The following is a 22,490-nucleotide window of genomic DNA, read 5'->3' as shown; positions in this document are numbered from 1 at the left end:
CCCAACATGGAGAACGATTTTGACGTAATATAATTGATTATTGCTGCTGTAGCCCAAAGCGTTGCTGAACAACCTTCAACAACGATATCTCAAAGTTCTCAACAATTAGGCCTTCATGAATCGACTGTTCGGCTTGGATTTGGATTTTACCTGTAGACGCGCTCATGGTGAACATTTAAATGCCATTTCTCATATTACCATCATCTGCTATTAAGAGCAGATATTAAAAAAATGTTTACCTCCAATACATAGGAGAGCTAAGAAGAAGTGAGCTGACAACGACACACGGATCCACGCCGTTACCTACATAAATTACAATTACATTTTTATGCCAAATTAAATTTAGTTCATAAATTTGTTTATCTAAATGAGTATAAATAAGTATTCATTAAGAGTGGCAATAAAAATGATGTCAAAGACATCGACTATTTCCTAAATTTTTGAACTCGCGGGCAATGCAAAAACTGAGCTCTGTTGTCAAATCATATCTACGATTCACTGTGAGTAAATTTCGCAAAAAACGTATTTGTACTGAGGTGCGCCAAGACTATTCATCCATGATGGCCCTTTCATGCACCCGCTTAGTGATGTTCGCTTATGTCATAAGAGGGTTTCAAACCCGGGCCTTACTGAATGTAGACTCGCATAAACTATTCGGCTACGTTAGCCTCCGTAAATTAAAGTTCCACTGGCTGTATATTTTGTTGTCATGTTGATGGAACTCTACTAGGGCGCAACAAAGAAAGAGCAAGAGAATGTGACGTAGTCATGGCAGTATCGGATCTATTTCTGTCTACGATTTTTGAAGGAGCTCTGGTCAGATTACAATCACGGGCCTCGAAAAGTGGTATCTGTATAAATCTGATGAAGATGAAGCTGATTCTGCTTACTATCAAAATCAAGGTTTCTCAGTTAATTTGAGAAGGAATCAGATTATATTCTTTCGTCAGGAAAAATTTTGAATTAAAGTTTCTTTCTAGGAAGTACCCAAGGAGAGGCAGAGAAAATAAGGAGGATCATTGCCATCCCTTTGTATGCAAATCAATGGTTGCAAAATGGACAGAAGAAGAGGTGAAGATTGGCATAATATCTGAAGTACTAGATGCCCCTCTCACGTGACAACTATCAACTTCTCTAGCTTCTTCCTATCAAAAGCACTCTGGCACCACCAATGATAAATTCCAGGATAGTCAGTGATTGCAAATCGATATTTAGTTTTCACTCGATGGTTTTCTCGAGTAACACACGAGGACACGAGCATACAACAACTATCGCAAGTATGTAATTTAACTTAAATTAAACTTAAATTAAAAAATCGTCAGGCAATGCAAACAAGAACTTAATGCATTAGCGCGCACGACAGACATCACTGTCATCTGGGAACCTGGACATAGGAATGAAATGGATATAAGGGGACATTCTATAACGAATCCGAAGCAATAGAAATAGTGCGCAAAAGGCAGATCTTTCGGAGACCATGCCAGGAAGATGGGGTGGCCGTAAAACGATAGATGCAGAAACTGCAATCTACGACATAGAAGGCTGGGGGAGTTATCAATGGTTAAGTTGAAAGAAATTGCAGAAAAGAAAATGAAAAGAAATGCCGTCTACATAGGCAGATGCATAGTCAAATCAAGATGGTTCGACTAATAAAAAGCAGCGGTTCTATAAATGGTGTATCAAAATGACATTTTTGTGCTAATTGGGTCTGGGCTGTGTCATTCAGATAACACCTCCACCACCGCCACCACACGGTAACAAGAGGTCTCATGAATAGGCCAAAGCCACAGCCAAAGGAAAAGCGCACCAAAATTACGCTTCAGACGCTAATTGGGTTCTGATCTACTAACAATATTAAACCAGTTGATTTACATATACTCGTATGCATTCACATGTGTACATATATTACTTTGCTGCAGTATGAATGTAATTTTTTATACGTCGTCCATATGTCGCATTTCGTGCATCAGAGTACCGGAGTAGGAAAAAAACTTAGTAATCATAATATTAAAATGTACCAGAAGACATGTTGAAATTTTTATTAAGTTGAAAAGTAAAACAATATTTTCAAATGCATATGTACGCATACAGTCCGGTTCACTTGATAAGAGGCAATAACACAGGCCGACAAAATTTAACCAACATTCAGACCCAGAAACCAGACTATATATTTCCGAAAGTTTATGATGCGCTGAATCCAAATCTGGCCTCAGAATTGCTCTATTAGTTTGAGTTTTCGAGATATCCTAACCTAAAAGTGCAAAAAACCCCATTTTTGCCCATATTTGAGGTTATGTAGCCTTGCAGATGTTTTCTTTCACCAAAATTAAAGGATGGCATCTTTAAATACAATCCTTCTTTTTTCAAATGGCGTTTTGTTTGCTCAAATATCATTTTTTTTCGCAGAGATATCGCATTTTGAAATTTTCATGTTTCGAAATTTTCCTACACCTGAAAATCGATTAAGATAACATAGACATCATATAGTCGATTACTAATTTTCTTGTGTTTGAGGGCCTGAAATATATGGATTAATAGTATGTAAATTTGGAGTTTGTGGGTAAGCCTGCTTGCGGTTAAGTGGGTTAGCCTGCTCGCGGTATGATAGGGGTGGTTTCTAGGGGTTAGGGCTGTGTGTGACTCGGTACCCAAAGGTTAGATAGTGTAGGGGTGTGGTGAGTCAGCACACTTATGGTGTGAGACAAAATTTTAAGAAAAATAAGACTCAATTCAAGAAAAATAGTAATCGACTATATGATGTCTATGTTATCTTAATCGATTTTCAGGTGTAGGAAAATTTCGAAACATGAAAATTTCAAAATGCGATATCTCTGCGAAAAAAAATGATATTTGAGCAAACAAAACGCCATTTGAAAAAAGAAGGATTGTATTTAAAGATGCCATCCTTTAATTTTGGTGAAAGAAAACATCTGCAAGGCTACATAACCTCAAATATTGGCAAAAATGGGGTTTTTTGCACTTTTAGGTTAGGATATCTCGAAAACTCAAACTAATAAATTAATTTGAGTTATCAATCCGAATTTTGCATGGACAGAGAAGCAGATATTAGTTTAAATTATTTCGGATACTTTTCCTTGTAGACTAGTGTAATTTAAATGAAAGAAAATAGTTATTATGGTTAGCATCGTCACCGTATTCCCCAGACCTGAACATTATTGGAAATCTATGGAAACGGCCTGGTCTGAAATTTTATTAGATTATCTGGACAATTTGTACAAATCTATTCCGCAACGTATTTACGAAGTAATTTATGAACAAGGAGGCAGCCAAATTATTAAGCTTTAAATAATAAATGTAAAAAAAATTAAAATTGCTATATTTGCTATTATTTTTTCTTATCTGATTAGGCCACAATTTAGTGAACTAATACACCAAGCACAGTATTACAGCTGCTTAACTTTTGCTGCTGCAATACCTTAATATGAAATATTTTGATACATGTTTATTTTCGAGCGAAGTATAGTCTTCACTTGGATTATCAGAACCATTGTGTTACAAGATCAAATTCGGTTTTATTACATAAAAATTATTGCATCTAATCAAGTAAAAATTCAAATCGGGGACTTTAGGCGTCACAATAATGACATCTGTCTTGAATAAGTCACCATTTTTCGTATAAATCCGGCAGTTGTTTTTTGGCAGATGCCAAGTTTGAACATTGAAGCTTAACTGTGGAGAACTATAATGGGAAAACCGAATTAAAGAGAGTATAGCGATAGAATGGTACCAAGATGCATCTTTTCCGCGCATAGTTAATTTCAAATGGTGGTCAAGATCAATGGTTATTGGTGGATTTCCTTGCATTTCTTTCTTAGGGTATTTTTGAAAGGGAAGGGATGTGGCAATAACCTGGAAACAATCGATGAACTGAGAGACGGGGCTCAACTGTTTTTGAGCTGAAATTATTCAACGTCACCGAAAAATTCGTTAAAAGGGCCAGGGTCACGAGACGGTCATTTATCAGATATTGCATTCCATACAAAAGCTCCAGTCAGCACTCTTTATTACAATAAAAATATCGAATTTTGTTAGTCATTATTTGGCACCTAAATGCAACGGGGTACTATATTTTCTATTTCCAAGTCAAAATGTCAGCGAAACCCTTTGGGAATTAATAATTGATATGTTGTCATGAATGGACCTACTAACAGGTCTATTAAAGAAACTAATAAATCAATATTCAAGAAAATAACATATACATATATACATATGTACACATGTACACATGTAAGTGGGCCATTGGGACCAATCGACTATCATCACCCCAGTCTAATTGCTGCTTCAGATAACGCGATGCCGCTATGATGTTGCCTGACAACTTGTTTTCTTGGCGTTATCCGCTTGTGGTGCAGTAAATGTTGCATGCAACATGACACATGCGATCGACAGCACCCCTCCATTTTCCTATTATATTGCCGTTGTGTTACGTGACCAACTGTTGCCACTTGTTGCTGCTACTATGTGGAGGACACGACTGAAACAACGGAACGACGGAATGTGTCAGAGCGATAAGTGTTGATAACCTGCTGATGCTATGCTGTGCTGTGTCTAACGATGGGGAAAGTACAGGGGTGAGTTACGTTGAAGCGTGTTGAATTACATGGAATTAAAAGATATTGCTTCAATATGCCTTGCACAACCATTTTTATTGGTGGTCCAATCGACAATGCAAATGCAAGCGCATTAATACGCATTTTTGTTGTTTCTGCGATACAGAGTGTACGTATAAGTAGTTCAAAAGGAATAAACGTGCACAGGATATTTTGAAATAGGTAGATCAGAATATTTCCAATATTTGTTGTTTTGTATCAATCAGCTCACTGGTACACAGCCGTCTAGACATATGCATATAACTGTGCAAATTAATTTATTTTAATATATGCGGGTAAAAATTCGCCAAGTGTATCAGGTTCAAAAATTTGCGTCACCGATTTTGCTCAAACTTTGCCAAATTAATGTAAGTGTTACTAGTTTTCAATGCTAAAATTATAAATTTTGTTTAACACAATTTCTTGCAAAGTTATAGAAGTTTCAAGCTGCTGCTCTCCTTTTTCCTTTTATTTAAATTCTTGTCTTACGGAATTTTTCCCTGCGTTCGAATAAAAGAAAATTATTTTGCTAAAACTTTGCAATGAAAATATTATTATTCGAATTTTTAAACAATGCATGTTTGTGTATTTGGTGAAGACAGCCGAACGATGACTGATTTACGGAGGTGTTAGTCGCTTCGTGCCACTGATGATATTCATCAGGTTTTTCATATCAATGCCCGTTATATCCGCAGGGCTCGAAGTAAAGCCGAGCCTCACAGTGTGTATACGAAATTCGATAGTTAAGATTTTGATAATCACGAGATCTCTCCAGCGGCTTCATCCGCGTCGCAATTTCCTGCAATGTCGCTATGACCAGGCACCCAGATCGTATTAAGTCAGGCATTCAACAACCAGTTTCGGGTGTACCAACATCGACCCCAAGGTCCTGATTGCCGCTTGGCTAGTAAAACGTGACATAGCAGAGTTTATATTAAATAATGAGGTACTGTGAGGTTAAAAACATAAATTTTTGAACTCGGTACACTTGATTCATTTTCCTTTTTCAGTTCACGTCTATTCTCCACCCTTGGCTCTCCCGCATCGAAAAATAAAAAAGATTTACTTCCAAAAATGACTTAGTTTTTATTTTTGCATGGACTTTTCAAACGACCATCGTACTTAACAAACCATTTCAGAAGCATACTTTGCAGTAAATATTGGGAGAAGTATGGTAGCTTTGGGAGCGTAAGCTGTTACCATTTGTTTCAAAACCAAGCATTTTATTTATTTATCACAAATTTTTGATAACTTCTTACATGTTTTGCAAAAATATTAACCCAGAATCTAAAAATCTGATTTAGTGCTCAGTTGTTGTTTTGTTTTTGTAAATAGAATTTTGTTAATCAGAGCTCAAACTTGATGCCGAGTATGGCACTTACTACTGTCATGTAATGTACCACAATTGCCTAGTTCCACAATGGTCAGAATACAGTGTGATTTACTACAGGGTGCATATGTATGCACACACGAGTGTGTGCTTCTCTTATCGTACATCCATCTGGTAGTCGTTGTAGTAGGGTTTTCAGCTCATGGTAGCTTACCTTTATTTAGCAACGACGGCCAACCAAACCACAAAAACAAATATTTGAGTTAACACTCCAACACGAACAAGTTGACAGCAGATCGTGGAAGTGGCTTCTGAAATGGAAGCACCACAGATGTGCTCACAATAAACGATTTGTGCGCAAAGCATAACGAGAAAACACCAAGAAGAGTACCATCACCGCCAACCGATACTGCAGCATTGTTTGCAACCATACCATACAGCAACAACACACTACACTGCCAAGAAGAGATTGAGGCTGCAATACAAACTTATATGGGCAAAGACGGTGGAGGAGGCTGCGAAAAATATACTGCAAATATAGCCAAATACTCTCTTAAAAGAACAACACCGTTGTGATCGGCTCTTGAAACTGTTGCTAAGACTATGACGTTCAGGCGTTTCTAGCCAAAGAAAAATATAAACAAAACTTTTAACGAATTCATAGCCGAACTGTTACGATGAGTGCATCGAACAAAGAAAGCGAACATGAATCAGTTACACACGGCGGGTCGAAGCCGCGAGTAGCAAGTTTGTCGCTGAGTCAACCTGCTTGTTTGTATACAGAGCCCGTCGATTCACGCCATCTTCTCAGCTCCTCAGCTGCTGGTTCAGTCAATACAAGCGGAAGCAAACGTGCTACGTCGAACTTGCATCGGAGGAAAAGCCATTGAACGCACGCACGTCTGTCTAACCATTTGGCCATTTGAGCAGTTGAGCTTGCGATCGAATATAAAGATCAGTCGACTCGCGACACAGCGACCAAACGGACGTAAAATTAAAATTCTAAGACCGCAACGAACAGCAACGTTTGACAAGCGCACGCGATATTGTTGATCGGGCGGTGTGCCATAGCTGCTGCTTCTTATAAATCTTGATCTTTATTTTTCCGATAGTGCTGATGAACAATCGGTTAGAATCGAAAAAAGATTTTGTGATTTGCGGTAATTAAATTTATATTACGAGTTATAAAAAATAATCGCGATTGTGAAGCCTATGAACGTACGTACATATGAGAACCAAAACGATTTTAACTTCGATGTCTGGTTAAAGTACATGCACTTACAATTGTGTGCCCCTAGGCAAAAGCAACTACGGGTAAACTATGAAGAAGACATAGATTTGTTCACATGCTTAGTGTGTGCACCTTGTGATATAGTTAGTTTTCTAATGGATACATATTTACTTGCGGATCGATATGGATACATAAGTTGTTATAGTCTGCATCTCTTCCTGTTCTCCTTTTTAATACAGCGATATCTTCTAAAGTGGTTCCCTCTTGCTCGGCCTGTGCTTCGAAACTAACCAGTGCTGACACAAGATACAAATATTAAAATACGCACTTAACTTTCAGACTGTCCTGCTCTGCTGGTGTTAAGAGTCGAAATGTAACCAAATTTCTGGTATGTGTAAGCAAGGCTGCTCATTGCTATCCCGGAGTCAATAAACAATAACATAAATGCGTTTATGGTCGGCAAATATGTTGAGTTGGTGTATGCACTTACATTTTAAACTCCTTTCGTGCAAATCTTTTATGAACTGGCGAAGAAAACGCAAACTATCTCCATCGCAATGAGAGAACATTGTACATATGAACCTATGTATGTACTTGTACTTCCTGAGTTTAGAATTATGCTAACTCAAAAATAAAATTGGAACAACTGTTACAGTGCATTTTCAGTGAATTTGAAGTGATTACTAACTAGGAAAGAACCAGTCACCGTCTCAGAAAACACGAATAACCCAATTTTAGACGCAATATCAGCTAGCAGTACCTCTACCAATGCAGATTCAGAAGAGATTTCAGGGATGAAGACCTTTGCTGCCGGATCGTTTTCTCGATCTGTTCATTATTTCACCTGCATATGCACAATATTTCAAAAACCACATTTGAATATCGCATTTAGTACGTACATAAGTACATATTTATGTAATGCTATAAGTTTTAGGTGAGGTTTTTTTTTTATTCAACACTCTAAAATCGAAATTGCTGCGGCGCCGATGAACTAAGTGAACACGCAAAAGAATTTATACCAAAATACCTACAAATACATATCATAAAAGAAATTAAATAAACCGCGATTATTTACCATGAGAAACAAATTGCCCAATCGGTGAGGAAGTGGAATCTTTTGTTGCAATAAAAATTCATTTGGTAATAACAAACATCGATTGCTTTGTTAAACGCTTTTGAATCGCTTCAATTGCTGCAGTGGCCAATATTTGAACTCAACTCATTTGTGTAACTTGGGGAGCAACATCGAAATGTTTACTTGCCGTGTCAATTGCAGCTACACAAGAAAATAAACAGCAAGTATGAATGTGGTGTGATAGCACTGTGCCCCATCGTATACCTACTTGTATCTGCTTGCATATGTATATACATACATATTAGGCATGCCAATATCTGCAGGCATTTTTCATCCCGGAATTTCGGGCCTCCTGGACTCACTTTTGGGTATACCTTTCTTAATATGAATAATAATTCACTAGCTGAAAGCATTTAAACACACCATGAAATATGTTAGGGTAGGTTAACTGGGCTGACATTAAGCCACACATAGACCTTTTGGCCCCTAGCGATACCAGATGGAGACGGGCCTCTATTAAAATTTAAAGTAGCCCTCACGTAGGATGTCCTCCGGACCCTTAAACTGTGAGGCTCCCAGGCATTTTGAGCGCGTTTTTGGTTATGCCGGACAAAGGCACGGAGTGCTCTGAAGTTTCCCCTATATTCTCCCTGCACTGCCTGCATTTGCATAAGGTCAATAGATGGTGTGCATCATGGAATAAACATTATTCGAATAAATGTTAGCCATAGAACACCATAGGCCGATTCATTAACGCAATTTACATCACAACTGAAATTGAAAACCTTTTATTTTAATCAAATTTTGTAATAAACAAGGTTTTTTCTTCTTTCAATTGGATATCGCAAAGTTTATAGAATCTCGGGATTAGATTAATACAAACTAACTTCGGGACATCCACGACGTGAAAAAATACGGAATCCGGGACTGGCATCCCTAATACATACATACATATATTTCTATGCTAATGTGTAAGCATACGCACCCACCGAAATGCTTACATATAAACGAATACAAATACAACACATACACGCATACATATGTATGGGCATGGGTATACTATAAGTAGACTCCTGCTATGTTTCTTTCTTTATTTTATAGCTCGAGTTAAATAAGTTCGATGATAAACAAATACCTGATTTCATGCAGGTTTCACAGAGGTGCCATATATACACATACATACCTCCATGTAATTCTCGGAATTTTAATGAGCTGCAAAATTGTTTTGATCTACGCAAGGAGTTGGTCACCCATGCTGGGCCACCTAACTAACGCAGAAATGTTAGCTCCATTGAAAATATAATATTTAAAAGCTTATCAGAGTTATTAAAAACAGCCAAGGCACCCCAATATAAAACTAAAAATCTGAAATCGGAATCTTCGTAAATCAATCACTTGAATTTCATTATTAGTTTGGAATTTTTGGAGAGGGACAATAGGATAGGATAGGATAAATGGCTGCGAGTAGCCGAAATAGGACAAAGAATCAAATTTCTTTCATCGTGATACCATACAAAGGGAAAGAACCAAACGGGTGGAAAAAGCAATGAGAGGCTTTGGATTAGAGGATGACGACAGTGGCTAATTGCGTTTGTATTAATCATTTCAAGGTACTGATGAAATTCACCAGGTGTATGATATTTTAACCCGCAATATCTGCAGGCGTAGAAAAAAAAGTGAGAGACCAGATGTCTAAAGTTTTGCCCTCATTTTGCGATGAAACTGTCTCCAGGGCCCCATGACTAGCAAGCTCATAAACCCAGCAGTTTTCCTCTATGCCGCTGTGATCGGGAATCCAGAGGAGACTAATATCGCAGTATTGAGATGCAGTCGACAGAGAAGTCAGGCATTCCCCGAATATTTACGAACACGCAAACAGCGCTTAATTTTCGAAGTAGGTATTTACATCCTCTGCAGTAATTACAGAACTAAACAACCAATCCACTGTTCCCTTAATTGCGGTTACCTCCGCTTAGAAAACACTACAATATGTTGGGGCAATACCGATTACCAAAACCAATTCCTTTACGGCTAGAGTAACCAATATTGTTAGGTTCTATAAAATATCAGTATGATATTTCGCAGCATTTAAGTGCATTTGACAATGATAATTTATTGGAATGGATGAGATTAGTTTTTGAGCCTAACACAATACAACGGTGTCTATGTATATAAATATGTAAATCGATTTGTAATATGTAAAAAATTGTCGATTTATGAGAAGTTCTAAGTTTTAAAGAGATTTTCAGTTGCTGTACATGTATTGTGGGCAGAGATATTTGGCCTTTAAGGTCACATATAACGGGTGATTTTTTAAGAGCTATAGGAAAGTTTTTCAAAGAAACACACGTAAAATTCAGAAAAATGCCTGAAATTTTTATTCAAATCGATAGTGCAGTCCATATAATTTAATGTTTGAAGATTATTTCATGCAAATGTTGACCGCGACTGCGCTTCAAATGGTCCATCCGCTAAGTCCAATTTTGGCATATTCTTTGCAATGTTTCGGCCGGCATCTCACATATAAACACTTTAGTGTTGTCTTCGAATGCGTTAATTGAAGCAGGCTTGTCTGAATAGACATGAGCTTTAACATAGCCCCACAAAAAATAATCTAAAGGCGTTATATCGCACGAGCTGGGTGGCCAATTGACAGGTCCCGAACGTGAAATAAAATGTTCACCGAACTCGCCTCTCAACAAGTCCATTGTTACACGTGCTGTGTAGCATGTGGCACCGTCTTGCTGAAACCACATGTCATGCAAGTCAAGCTCTTGCATTTTGGGCAAAAAAAGTTGGATATCATTTCACGGTAGAGCTCACCATTCACAGTTACGTTACGATTCGCATCATCTTTGAAGAGATACGGTGATTCCTCCAGCCCATAAACCGCACCAAACTGTGACCTTTTCTGGATACATTGGTAGCTCTTGCAATTCTTCTGGCTGATCTTCATTCCAAAATCGACAATTCTGCTTATTTACGTACCCATTGATCCAAAAATGAGCTTCGTTGCTGAACAAAATTTTTATAATAAAATTCAATGATTTGCAAGCGTTGTTCGTTTGTAAGACGATTCATGATTAAATTATAGACCAAACTGAAGATGTTTGACAGTGAAACAAAACACGAAACATGCGTCAGCTGCTTAAACCAACTAAAATAATAGCTAAAAAATCACCCTTTAGATCTTCATTCCGAGAATCGCTTTCATATTTTATTTCCTTTCAGTCACAATTCAGGGCAAATTCGACAAGTCTGAGTTGCTAGATATGCATCCATACAAATACATATGAAAAATTGCAATTCCTGAAATCGATTTACAGTAGTACTGGTACTACAAAATCACAAGTTGATCTTATCTTCTGTAGATAATTACAAAAATTTACTAAAATGCTTTTAAATAAAAAAAATAAAAAAAAGTTATATTGAAGAGAAATGAAAGAGAGTGCAAAATAGGCTTAATCAATAGTCTGCAATCAAAAAAGGGCGTCCGTGAGAATTGTTTTAACATCTTCAGTCTGTACTTTTGGCTGAGTTTGTTACTACTAGTATGATTGGATGCCAGTCGAGAAGTCTCTCTATTGTCGCTGTTGGAATTGTTCTCATAGCGCTGCTTACACATATTCCTGCAATCCTTTGCAAGCTCTCCAATCTTAGGGGCTTTCTTTGCTCTTTCTTCCATATTTAATCTCTATGACAGTTTGCTATCCACAACAATGCCTCGGTATTTAGTCGATGTTTTTGGTTCCAACTCAACTTGCTACGAATATTGAACTTCCTTGTAAAGGATACTAATTCCGTCTTGTCTGGATTTACTTCCAGTCTCACCATTTCCGTTCATTGCAAATCTCTCTAAGAAATTTAGTTGGTCTTATATTTTTTTCATGTGTATGTACTTGGTAGTACTAAGAAAAATATACACCCTCGCTTTTATCTTGCTATACTTGGCTAGAAACATCTTAGCAGACAATACGGAATAAGCCGGCACTTTGTCTTGGCCTGTCCTTCCACAATTCTAAGCGTTTTTCTATATAATTTGTACGGGAAAAAGCAAACATTATTGGCTGGAGTTCTGGTTACGCATTCGCGCTTTGAAGATTTTCGCCGAAGCCAAGATCTTCCAATGATCGATCAAAAAGCGAAAACGATTCGTCATATGTGTTATTCTTAACAACAACTTAGGTAATTTTCAATGATATTCAATGTGACAGCACAAACGTTTTTCCGAGCTTCTTATTGCTCTAACGATGCTATGTATATTGAGTTGTTTATAGAAACAAGAAACTCTTTATTCAAACGAGAAAGCTAGACTTTTAACTAAGGCTCACATTTGGTGTGCCTGTCCTATAGCTTTGATAGTCTAGTTACTATATTTAATAACCACACCTCGTATGTTATATATATTTCACTAACGTATGTATGTATGTATTGACAGTTTGCAGTCGGTTTTTTATGATTTTAATATTGTCTAAATAACCATTTCGAATTAATTTACCATACCAACACAGCACCGTAGCAATACAATTCAAATGATTACTTTTACATCAAATCGTAAAGAGTTGATGGCTGGATTATCGACATTTTAGCTGCGTTTAATTAAACCACATTTAGTTTGAAGTTTTAAATAAATGTATATACATTCACACATACTCATGCAAAGGTATACAAATACAATGTATGTAAGTAAGTACGATCACACCCCCGACACCCACGCCTCGCAATTAAAGTAGACAAGAATCGACTGTTAGCTCAGGCCGAGCGTTTACTTTTATGTTCACATTCACATTCGTTGGCTGCATGCATTTACCTGGCTAAAGTATGTGTGTATTTGCATGTGTATGTATATGTGCAAGCATTTGCATATTAACCGGCATTGCAGGCGTTACCTCGTTAGGCAATTGCATGTACGCAAAATAAATCTTCATAGGACATACAATATTACATATTTACACATGTACAACTGCATATACATATTAATAAATATATAAATTAAAAACACCGCATACTATTTATGTTATGATTGCCAGTCAGACAGATTGACAGGCAAACAGACAGGGCCGTGGAGTCATTTAGAAGCACAATGTTGACGACGAATGCTAAGTGTGCGTCGGTAACGCGGCGTGCTCACTTTCATTAACTTGTGTCACATTAAGAACTGGTTAACGTCTTAGTGTCGTAAATTTCAGTTCTGCCGCGGACATAGCTACGCTCATACACACATACATTATATAGAAAAAGTGAACGCACCTTAATCATTGATTCGTTGAAATCAAATGCTGAGCGAACAAGAAAATATACTTATCTTCATTCTACAGTCCCTGCGGCCGAAGTTCCGTGGGGCCCAGATCCAAAGCGTGGGTGTATTTCTGGAAGCGCAAGTTTTTTCTCTTGGTTAAACTTAACGCAACAAAATTTGTGAAAACTATCTATACGAGTACTACCGAAATGTTTAAAAGTACGTTACTCTGCTGCGATTTCTGTTCCTTTGTATTGCAGCTTCTTCTGTTAATTGATACTTCAATTTGCTCCGTAGCTAATAGAGAGTTTCACAGAAACTGCTAAATTATCATTGCAAACCAATGGTTTCCCCTCATTCTTTTTTGTATATAAGTAAATTCTCATCCCAGCGGATCTACAACTCAGCTACCAGAAATGCCAGGTTAGGTTATAGCGGATGGGCTCATAGCCCATTGTGATGCCGCATGGGGAACTTGTCCTGATCTCCTTAATGCCAATGTGAACTTTTTAAAACTTTAGAGGTCCTCTGTCTCCTAACTCATTAAAAAATCGTCTACCTAAATTGAACTGGATTGTCTACCTAAGCTGAACCTTCGTCTGGATAGAGCAGTGGCAGAGAAGATCCGAGAACCTTTCTTCCTCTTCTTCATTTAATTAGCTCCTACAGAAGTCATGTGTCTGCACTCAAGGCCTCTATAAGGACTGCCCCGTTATACAGAAATCAGTGCGCTAAAGCTATACATATTTTGGCTTAGTAGGGATGTCATTAAGCATTGAGAATCGACCGCAATATTTGGGCAATTCTGTAGGGACTTTTTTACGCCATCGTACGTTTTCTATTCTTAAAAATTTCCCAAAAAGAAATAACTTATATATTTTTAGAGGTACATATAATGGCGCTTACACCCTTTTTTGAGTCTTTGGTCGAGCTCCTCTTTCTATTTGTGGCGCGCGTATTGATGTTGTTTCACAAATGGAATTTTAAGGAGTACTTTTTTTTGTCATTCCCTACGTTCTCGTTAGGAAGTATGGTGCTGAATATCGCTATTCATCACTCATGCTACATTCGGGCGAAATGATATAGCGATCTCGTTAAGAGATGCGCGACATTTCTTCGCTACCTTGGAGGTTGGTGACTGCTTCCAAAGGGATTCTTAAAAATGTCTACGTTTCACAAAATATTGAAGAAATTCTACGGAGTGATATCCAATAAGATCCCGGATAATATATTTTGTTTTAATTTTTCTTTTTCCATAATATCTTCAAGAAGGCAAACACAAAATCTCTTTACAAATATCACGTTTATCTATAGAATGGGCACACCATAATAGGATGTTTCTCACATCTACTCTGGGTTGTCGTAGTCAACCAGACACTCTGCACGATTTGATGCAGGTTTCCCTAAACGCATTTGTAAAATGGCTGCAGAATTTTGGGGAATCCTCTCAAAACGCAACTCGTCTTATTCACGAAGAGATATAAAATACATCGGACTCAACCACCTATGGGGTACTTTCGTGATGCTATTTGACAATTTGAAGTACCTGCCACTAGTCCTTGACAGTAAGTTAACGTGGAAGCCCAATATTCAGGTTGAGAGTTATGAAGAAGACCGAACGGTGACCAAATACGGTTGTGCTAGCAGCTCCGTACTACTGATGACATATATCAGGTGGTTCATATTTAAACCTGCCAAACCCGCAGGCGTGGCAAATAAGTGAGAACCAGATTTGCGAAGTAGGACAGCTGAGGAGAAGGTTCTGGGCTGACTTCACCACATCCTCCAGACAGCTGCTGCAAGAGGGAACCAAAGTATTATTATATAAAATTACGTCGGATTTACCTATAACGAACAATATCCGGATAGGAAACCCACAATATTTTAGCAGGTTTTGTTAACCTTAGAAATTACCTCACCGCCTTGGACCCACCCGTGGATATGAGAATGCCGAGTGTTGGCATAGTAGATACGAAGCTAACCTTTCCAGGAACAGATTACAGGTATTCAACACCTTAAACTTTTTCATCTTGAGGGGAAACCACCTCACAGGTATTTTGGTGTTTAGCCCTGTGACCAAATATTCATACGAGTATGAACTTAGGTACAAGGTTTGGTCATCCGAAGCAAAATTGTGAGAGCAATTTCAGCTATAACATCATCGGGTACTCACCACCAGAACTGTGGCCGCTCATTTCACACGCATTTCTACGCTCTTCCAATCAGTCGTTGTTCAGAGGGCAGCGAAGTAACAGCAGCAGTGGCTGCGTTGACTATTTCATATATCACCCACACCATCTCAGTTTTTGAAGACCTCTATTGTAAACAAACCGCTGTCATATCTTTCATTACGTCAGCAAATCAGTTGATTCGTTCAAATTTGGTGAGAGTCGATTAACGGTTTGAAGTTGGCCACATCTTTGGATTTTGTGTATAGATTTCATAGTTTGCTGATATTTTGTCTACTTATATATTTTCAAATGCATAATCTATATTAATTGCAAATGCATCACAACGAGAAATACAAAAATAATTTTAAAAATCAAACACAACACTTTTTCAGTTGCCATTTAAAATTAATTGAACGTCAATATCGAAAGTATTAGTCCATCTGGTTTATACGTTATACCCAATCGGTTGGTCATGGGCTCGTTGCCCACTACGGACTTCTAATAGAGATCGTTGCTTCAAGTAATTATATCACCATAACAAAATTTGAGTTTTTGCCAAGAAGAAGCTTCTCATAAAAAATATCCCCCGTTCGGAAGAGGCATAACGCTGTAGGTTCCTCCATTTGTATGACGAAATCAAGGCATTCACTACTTATATTTTTATTCGCATAATTAAAAAGAAACTTACAAAATAATGCAAAAAGTAATCTGTAGTTTGGATTTCGATAAGATTATGACTCATAAAATTCACTAATCCACACATACATATGCAGGTAAATGTTTAAAAATAAGTATGTATATTTACAATATTCAATATGTCCAATAAATATTGGGAAATGATTTACGACCTCAGAATAAATTCAGAGTCTTTAATGTTAACTTCCCTACATCCATAAATATAAATCATAAGTATTTATACTGCTAAGATACACATGGAAGGCGTAATATTCCTTAAATAATAACAATCAACTGTTATTTTAAATCAGAAAAAAATCAATGAAAAGTCATCGACCTGCAGCCGACGGCTTGGGAAAAGCATACACATACATACTTGTATTCGTTGATCGCGTAATGGCTTTCGTTTGTCCTACGTGCGATAATAAACATTCGATTGATCTTAAATAGAAATAACTGCAGGTGCATACAAGAATACTGACAACATACAACAACAATACATACATATGCGCACTTTCGATTTCACACTCATGCTAAAGTAAGCACAAACATTTTTTGTTTATAGAGATTTGCAAGCGCTTATGCGAATATACAAATATTTCGTGCATCCGTTAATCACATACATACATACATTTCGCAATTGTGACTTCCATGGATAGCACTTCTTAACAAATCGCCATTTAAACACTTATGCACTCATACAAATACACATCTGCCAGGCGGCAGCTCGCATGTGATACCAGAGAAAAAAAGCTATAATAAATATAAAAATACGAGTTATTAATACGAACATACATACGTACTTACATATGCATCGAAGCATTCTGACAACCAGAGAGTTCCCATAAATACATACGAACATACATAAATACTTAATAAATAAGACGGCAAGCATTAAGTTTTATTAAAAACCAGCCTCTATTAAGAGGCTTCAGTAGTGTGGGCAATTTGGCGCCACCTCGCCATACATTTCCAGCGTGGGGCCAGTGCGTGTTCCACGAATGCGTACCCTAATTGGGGCGTATCGAGTGGTTGATCTTTCCGATTCAATTAGCATTTGCGCACATTTGGCCAAATAGTTTTGACATTTTGCACTGTCCTATGGCGCAAACTAACTACACGAATCTAAGCACTCAGGAAAGCCGGAGAAAAACGTTCAGCAATTGATATGTGCCAAATTTGTGTACATTCACTTTGTAATCAGATACGAAAATTTCGAGTTGAAATTAAATGGGTTTGTATGCACAGTTCTACACTCAAAGAATGTATTACATTTAGTGGGGAAGTATTGTATTTGCTGTAATCTAAGCTGTTGTAAGCTGTCAATCTAGATCTGCGTCTATTATTATTACAACAAATTCTCGAGGAGACATATAAATTGTCACAAATTGGTTAAGTTATTAATTTCGTCTTTAGAATTGAATACTACTTTGGGGAAAAAGAAATCTATTATTTTTGCTTAAATTTATTGCGCAAATGGCTTAAAACTGTTTTAGGGTCGATCTTTAGGTCCTGGGAGATGCCAAGACTACTATGCCGGTCAACTTCGCTTATTTCTGTGATTTTATCGACATTTTCTTTAACATCAAAAATGCCTGAACGGAATCGACGAAACAAAAAATGCACGCAATGAACTGTTACAGTGGCACCATTAACAATTTCAGCGGCCTAGGTGGCATTTTCGCTTTATCAAAGAAGAACTGTAAATGTATCGAATTTTCTCTTTGCTGATTTCCATTGCTAACAACCTGTAACTCACAACTGAATGAAATAAACAAAACCTGCAAAATAATTTGTTTAGTGTGAAATGGCACCTTAAGCTAGAGCATACATTTTAGTTGATTGATCGATTCTTTAAGAGATATCGATCACTACAGCCATACCGATCAAATAATATATTTCTTTTTTCCCAAACTAATATGAGTTATATATATATATAATTAAACAGGTTCTTTCTGTGCTTCCGAGAAAAGTCTTTCCCAAGGGACGGAGTACTTCATCAATTTGTTACATATTTTACATGCTGCATGTTTAGAAAAGCCCACGTTCGAAGTTTTCCCAAACGGAAGATATATTAGGTTTTGCAAAATTTCAACTTTTCAAGATCAATTGCACGCGGAAGTTACAAGAAGAGTAAACATAATAAATAATAGCAAATTGAAATTTACATAACCTACGAATGATTGATGACTTATAGCGTTGCCATGTAGCAAATACTGCAAGATAATACCGATACCAAGGAAGAATCAAGTGGAAGAATCAGGCTCAGAAGGGTCTGTTTACACCTGGTATGAATACCTGGCGCGACCTCGCATAATAGAGAAACAAATAACGAAGCTTTTTCATTTAAACCCTTACCTACAAACGCCTGTAAAAACACTGGAAGAAGAAGAAGTGAAGTGAATCATTGAAAATGAATTATGAGAAAAGATTAATTGACCATTAGATGTAAAAAACCATATGCTGCAGAATTTTGAAATAATTGGTTGATGGATGGTTGGTGGATTGAGCGTTTTAACAGTATCTGCACATTGTCAAATCGGCAATTAACTGTTAGCAGTTGCCGGTTACGAAGTGCGATTAATTAAATTTATGGAAATCAAATCAAAAACACGCACCCAAGTTGTCGCGCAGAGGCAACAGTCGAATCAACTAAACTTTTAACAAGAAAACTAAGAGCAAATCGATTTCCATTATCCGGTTAGGTTTTATAATTCATTTCGAATTATTTTAAATTTAAACGGCTGTCTGCGGAAATTATCGCCTATTCGCACGTTGATAGGCGTTGATGAAGCACGTCAGCGGCAGCGGAACTTAAGTTTGTCGTCATATCGCATTCTGCTTGAATGGAATTTGAAAAGTGATTGTTGTCATTGCCTCGTAATGTCTCAATAACTCGGTACTTACATAGATAGGAATTGTTGGCGTTAGTATCTAATTCATGTGGGAAAAATGTGCATACGATTATGAAGTCCATACTTAAATATACATATACGTATACTTGTATGTTTAGCTGGCTGTATGCATTTGTATTATGGATAATTTAGGATACTTTACCTTTGAAGATAATTTTTTTCTTTAGATTTTTTCCTCATTTTGTTCTGAATGTAGGATTTTAATTTAATAACTGTGAGCTAAATTACATATATACACACATATGTGCCCACATGCACATATCTACATAAATAATTCTAGTAAAAGAGATAAAAGACATTATTTATATCCCGTTGCTCTTCAGTATTTTTACCTTTTTTTATGTGCACATTAATAAAAGTTAAGAAAAAATTAAATTGATTGCTTTTAAAGTGATTTGTCTGTCCGAATGTTTGACGATGGGCAGATCTGAAATCGTTTAGTGCATCAATACTCGATTGCATAGATTGTGTAAAGCACGGAGCGGAGTGCAAGGTGGTGCTATGACAAGGCGACGACTGAGCGCCCAAGGCTTTTATTCCAAGCGTTCGATATCAATTAACACTCTTTCCATGGAGTTGGAAAGATATGCGCTAAATCGAATGAAAGATGGCAAAGAAGCGACTGCGACTGCGGAAGTTCAACGCAACTTTCAGTCAACAACGAATATATGATAGGACAGATCGATGAACGGATCGTTTGATGGTCGGACGAGTTCTTTGTTGTCCATTATGGCAATGACACTGTGTCCATAAGCGCTTCAAACGGCATTTCTCATGATATTGGATTAGTTTATATGACGTTTACTCAAGCGGAAAAATAAATTAAGTCATATATTATATACTCTTGTACGTGTGCACATATGTAAGTACGAGAACGTATAAATATTTTTTATTAATACATCAACATTTGACCGCATGACGCACCGTTGGAGGATGGGTTTGCGTGTCAGGGCGCTTGGAAGTGCGGTTGCTTAGAGAATCGTTTTGCCACATGTGTGTAATGGCGCTTAATGCTTTTGACAGTTGACAATTCACAATTCATATAGCCACATAAATACATGCATATGTACATATATACATAGTAATTTAAATAATTAAACGCTACGCCGACGAAATGGCGGGATTTCGACAATTTGTGGGTGCATGGCTTGAGTTCAACTCTTATAAGCAGTCTGTGGAATTCTTCAGGCTTCCCCCTTTGTTGTGGCCTAATTCACATTTGGGTGGTAATTCTCACATATGCTTCATTAATATTCAGCCTGACAGATAGGCGAATGTACGCACTTTTGTCAATAGTGCCTGGCGCACTTTCATTATTAGTGTCGGGAATATGTGCGTACGAGCATAGGTATGTGTGTATGCATATGTATGCAGGGGTACAAGTAAATAGGAAATTAATATGAAAAGTTACCACTAATTTGAAAAATTAAAAACTGTATGTGTCTACAATGGTATTTAATGTGCCGGGATCACTCTTCAGCTATCTTGTCATAATTATGTATGCGCATACATATGTACATGGCATACCATATATCAGGCGTGTTTCTGATTCCACCATACATTTTCATGTATTCCCATTATTGAGCTTCATTTTCATTTCCACGCAAGTACGACTTAAGCGACATTGGAGGAATCTTTGTCGACTTAAGCTACTTACTTATAAACATTGGATAAATACGCAAATGCGTATACGCGCACATATTTAATTGCGTTGTAAACTATCTTGTTACAACCTCTATAAGTTTATCCCAAACAAAATAATAATGCGAGGAGAGGATTAGTGCTTTCCAACGCAATCAAGGCGATTAATTATTCAAGATAGTCAAATTGTTGGTGTAAAATGATTTGAAACAATATTTTCCCCTGGCACAGTATTCACATTATGCATTAAATAAATCAAATTATCTCAAAGATCGTCGCTTTCACCAATATTGCGGACGTAAGCATGCAAATATGACGATTAACATTCGGATGCATAATTTTTTTTGTTTTGGGAGGAGGAAGTAAAGGCTTTACCCCGTCAGTGTGAGACTTTAACCCGAACTAAACCCTTATCGTCAAGGTAGCGATCCCCTCCCGGTACTACCGTTAATTAAATCTGCGGAAAGTGGTTGAGCACTAGGCTCTACATGAGTTCCTCTTCATATGCGGTCCGTTAAAAGTTGCATACACTTAAATCCTCCACCAGTTTTGTTTATTTCCGAAGGGAACCACCACAGTTGAGCCTGTCCACCACCTCTCTCCATACTTGCCATACTTCGACTGAAGAGTCCGTTTCTTTGTGAAGTATCGTATATTTAGCTGCCGCTAACCGCGGAGACGTCTGTGTGCTTTAATGCGTGTTGCATATCGCTGATATCGCTGCATATCCCACGCGCGCTTTGAAGACCTCATGAAGTCGACTATGTTTTCTGGTGTTATCGGATTTTCTAATAGTGTAGCTAAATAAGTGATAGGCGCATACGATAGGCATACGAAAAACACTTGCCTTACATCTTCCTCTTCATGGCTTACTGGACATAAATACGAGTCACGTAGGTACTTCTGTTAGCAGCAATGACCATAAAACAGTTAGCTCGTGCACTAGGGATGCCCGTGTTTTTTAGCTTCCGAATTTCGAAAAACTTTAAATATCGAATTAAAAGTAGTAAAAACTTGTTTATTACAAAATTTGATTACAATAAAAGCTTTTTACTTATGCAATATCTTGTAAATTGATTTGAATTAAAAATTGCGAGAGTCCTTTGAAAAGTGCCTGCAAAGTCAGAGAGATGGTTTATGTTTAGTTAGTAACATCCTTTGGAAGAGCACACATCAAATTTCTGCTAGATCGATTTTTTGTGTTTGGCATTCCTTCGAATCGAGGAAGTCGAGTGATTTTCCTTTTCCATCACGACAACGCACCAGCTCACGCGTCAGCATTTGTGGTCCCGAAATTAATGGAAATAGGGTTCACATTCGTTTCACATTCCCCTATTCTCCATTTGTTCCGAAATTTGAAGAAATGGCTGTAGGGAAAAAGATTTTATTCAAATGAAGAGCTGATTGCAGACACGAATGGCTATTTTTCAGACTTCGACAAATCGTATTGCTAGGAAGGGATCCACAAACTAGTACAGCGTTGGACGAAGATTATTAACCTGAAACAATTAAGTAGTTTTTATTTTTGCACAAACTTTTCAAACGACTTTCGTATATTTAAGGATTATGTCGACATACTCGTAGACTCCAGACATCTAACCGT

At 37.4% G+C, this 22,490-nt stretch overlaps 1 protein-coding gene across 5 annotated transcripts in view; it reads left to right on the top strand.

Moving 5' to 3' along the window:
- Positions 1-6,879: 6,879 nt before the first annotated feature.
- Positions 6,880-22,490, top strand: part of LOC128861319 (uncharacterized) — a 42,536-nt gene continuing 26,925 nt past the window's right edge. Inside the window, exon 1 of one of the 5 annotated variants that reach the window (XM_054099370.1) lies at positions 6,880-7,068. The gene's annotated coding sequence lies outside the window, so the exon portion shown is untranslated. Of the gene's footprint in view, positions 7,255-16,357; positions 16,430-22,490 lie in introns of those variants that run through there. The other 4 variants (XM_054099367.1, XM_054099368.1, XM_054099366.1 and 1 more) reach the window with 4 other exon arrangements.

This window comes from Anastrepha ludens, chromosome 4, assembly GCF_028408465.1.
Source record: "Anastrepha ludens isolate Willacy chromosome 4, idAnaLude1.1, whole genome shotgun sequence".
Taxonomy (NCBI): Eukaryota; Metazoa; Arthropoda; class Insecta; order Diptera; family Tephritidae; genus Anastrepha; species Anastrepha ludens.
This window is presented reverse-complemented; position numbering and strand designations above follow the sequence as displayed.